This window comes from Camellia sinensis, chromosome 8, assembly GCF_055761805.1.
Source record: "Camellia sinensis isolate YWXY chromosome 8, ASM5576180v1, whole genome shotgun sequence".
Lineage (NCBI taxonomy): Eukaryota > Viridiplantae > Streptophyta > Magnoliopsida > Ericales > Theaceae > Camellia > Camellia sinensis.
In genome coordinates, this window is record NC_138968.1 from 171,356,531 (window position 1) to 171,359,755 (window position 3,225).

General features: G+C 38.4%; 1 long non-coding RNA gene across 1 annotated transcript; it reads right to left on the reverse strand.

Annotated features, from left to right (window-relative positions):
• Positions 1-272: 272 nt before the first annotated feature.
• Positions 273-1,044, reverse strand: LOC114310944 (uncharacterized). Its single transcript, XR_003646328.2, has 3 exons — positions 993-1,044; positions 819-869; positions 273-600 (listed from the first exon to the last, which is right to left on the reverse strand). It is a non-coding gene; the product is annotated as an uncharacterized LOC114310944 (long non-coding RNA).
• Between the last annotated feature and the right edge of the window lie 2,181 nt (positions 1,045-3,225).

Below are 3,225 nucleotides of genomic sequence, written 5' to 3' on the forward strand. Positions count from 1 at the left end.
CTATATAATAAACTATGGTTCACATATGATATGTCTTCCTTCTTTTGCATGTGCCTAATGAAGAACATCAGAGATTTGTCAAGCATGTTCATTTGTAAAGGGCATAGCATGTGTCCTTGTCATTAGAATGGAACTCAAAATCCAAATTCTATCCTAATTTGCATGTGAAATGAATTTCTAGATAAATGCAAATTTATGTTTAATATATATGGAAATGAAAGCTTAATCAATAATGATAATAAATTATGAGCATAAGGAGATCTGAATTATAAGTGACAAAATCTCAAATAACAAGTAAAGAATAATTAGAAATCAAAAGGACACTGATGGATGAAAAGGGATCAACTACTTGCATAACCCTACAAATTGAACAGAGCATTCTGAAAAATACAGATTGGCCAACTCAATTGATTCAACTTCCAAGGAAGCAATCAAGATTTTTGAAGTGCTCCTAAAACATCAACATTAAATAGGTTACCCTATCATATATAATTAAAAAAAAAAAAAATTATGAGAAGGACTTACAATTCCAATAAGGTTCTCAAGGCAGAGCACAACAGAACTTTTAGTTGCAGCAGAGCAGACTGCTAATTTTTTACCCTATAACCATCAGCCGAAAGGCAAATATGATAACAGAGGGAAGCATAGACAAGTAGGGTTCTTCATGTATGAAAAAGGACATGGAATTTGACAACTTTGGAAAGAATAAGTAGTCTTATAACCTAATTAAATATGGATAACAGATGCAAATTCAACAAAAAACTTAAGAACCGTGACAAAGTGATAATTGCATTTATTAGGTAAAATGTTCATCTTACAGCATCCTTGGCCTCATCCATCAATCTCAATACTCCAGGTCTGGGCTCCACCTGCTCATTAACTCAAATCCATTTTCTTCACAATCACTCATCCAGAATAATCACCCACATAGATGAAGTAACAAATGAACTAACAAGTAATCATAAACGAAGAATACAAAAATTTGTACTTACAGTCCCAGATCTGATAATTTCTTTGTATCTTTTAGTCTTCCAATCCTACAGATAGATAACCCTAAAACAATCAATACAACCAACTAATTGATGATACAGATTATAAATCTTTTCAATTCCACGAAATTAGCAAAAAAATCGTGCACTAGTATAGAAACTCAAAAGGTATGGAACTTTTCTTACAATCTGTTCAGTTGCTTAAAAAAATACAATGGGGGAAAAACCATATGAACGATTTGCATCGTAAATGTCCCTTCTAGAAACAAAAACTCAACTAAAGTTTAGCAAAGAAGTACAGACGCGCCCTCGGGCCTCACTACAGTTCAGACTCAATTGTCACGGTCCTGTATCTAATCTCGCGGAGTGCAATGCAAGACCGATGAATCATCAAAGAGTCCAAATCCGGAAAATCGTTTTTGAAAATAGTTTTTTTTTAAAGAAGTGCCAAACATGGACTGCTTTGCCAGATACAGAGTCGCCACCTAAATATTTTATTTTGAGAAATTTAGAAAACCCTGACTCGTTGCCTAAAGCCACGTGTTCGTCATCACCAAAGTTGCCTCGGCTCGGAAACTTGGGTACGATTGGGGAAGATCACTTCGTGAGCACCCCCGCTGGCCCGATCAAAGATCAGCCTCTACTAACCATGATATCTAGTTTTGAAAACATTATGCGTTCTTATTCCGGTTATTAGCCTAGATTTACTATGTGATGCGCACAGCATACAAATATAGACTGGGTCGCCTGAATTGGAACAAAACATTTCATGTTTGTTTATTTGAAAATGGTTTGATGGTGCTACCTACAAGTAGGCTAAGACGTGGATTTGCCACCCTCGGGTGGGCTTAGAAAAACATGATTTTGCCACTATCTAGTGGGCTTAAAACTCACAATTAATGAATTGTTCCGATTCAAATAACCCAACCTTCACCCACAGGCATTCAGGCAGTTATATCACATAAACACATAGCCTCATAGTAAGCATGTTGTCATGGCAGTTACTCACACGCATGCAAGGATGCTAAAGCATAAAACTTACCGAGTACTCCAAGCCAAAACAGAAGCTATGTTAGAAATCCATGCATGATCCTAACTATACAGAAATGCCTAATGCAACACATGCAAAATGCAACTAAGATAGGCTCGGCTATTCTAAGGACGGCATATGAAATGCTACAACTAACAAGTATTCAACTTGGAATTGAAATACAAATGCAGTTAGTATGATGCGCCGAGCCCGGTGCATGCAATACAGATGAATGAATGCAAACATGCTATCATACTGTATGCTAATTGAAACATGCCCTAATCTAACCATCATAAGCTGGTAAATAAAAGGGAGAAAGACGTGGGGTTGGAAGACATACATCACACTCACGCACACTTATTACAACATTGCCCTCGCTCGGAGGGTCCAAAAGAATAATACAGTCCGAATAAGTAGTACAGTCCGAATAAATACAAAATCCTAATTAATTAACAAATTAATGTAGGAAAGCGAGTAAATTAGCATGCAAGCCTATGGGCTGCCTCAGCTCTGTTCCGAATGATGGGAGATGCATGCTTGAGTTGCCCGGCGCGGAAATCCATTACGATGCCCTAGTTTGCCTCTGTTTGCAATTGTTCTTGGAATATTATGCAAAGCCCCAGAAGGCTACTGATTTCTGATTTACTGCAACAGAGAGCAACAAAGGGGCATGGCAAAGTATTTCACATATGTATGCATGACTACTCTTCAGGGAGTGTAGTCCTCGATCCTCGTGCCACAAATCACGCATACCGATGCATGATGGCCGAGGAATCAAATTGCACGACTCAATATGAAATGAATGCACATGAAAACACAACAAGACCTAAACTCCATCATGGGTAATCCGGAGTGTCGGTGACAGGGAATTGAGACACGTTCCGTCACTCGGAGTACGAAACGTCCCTCGTTTCCCCTGCTTGGGCTAACTCTTATCCCAAACACAATGCAAATGAGATGGCATACACAATACGACTAACATACAACCTAGCATACGCAATGCTATGATATGACAGATACAATGCTCGATGTAACATGGCATACACAAAGCTCTAACAGGCAACCTAGCATACGTAATGCTATGAAACGAAAAGGCATACACAATGCATAATGGACTTACACCAACATGAGTGGACCTCAGCCACACTCACATCAGTAGCCATTAGATGAAAATGAGACAACCAAAATGCGTGCACACATGCACGC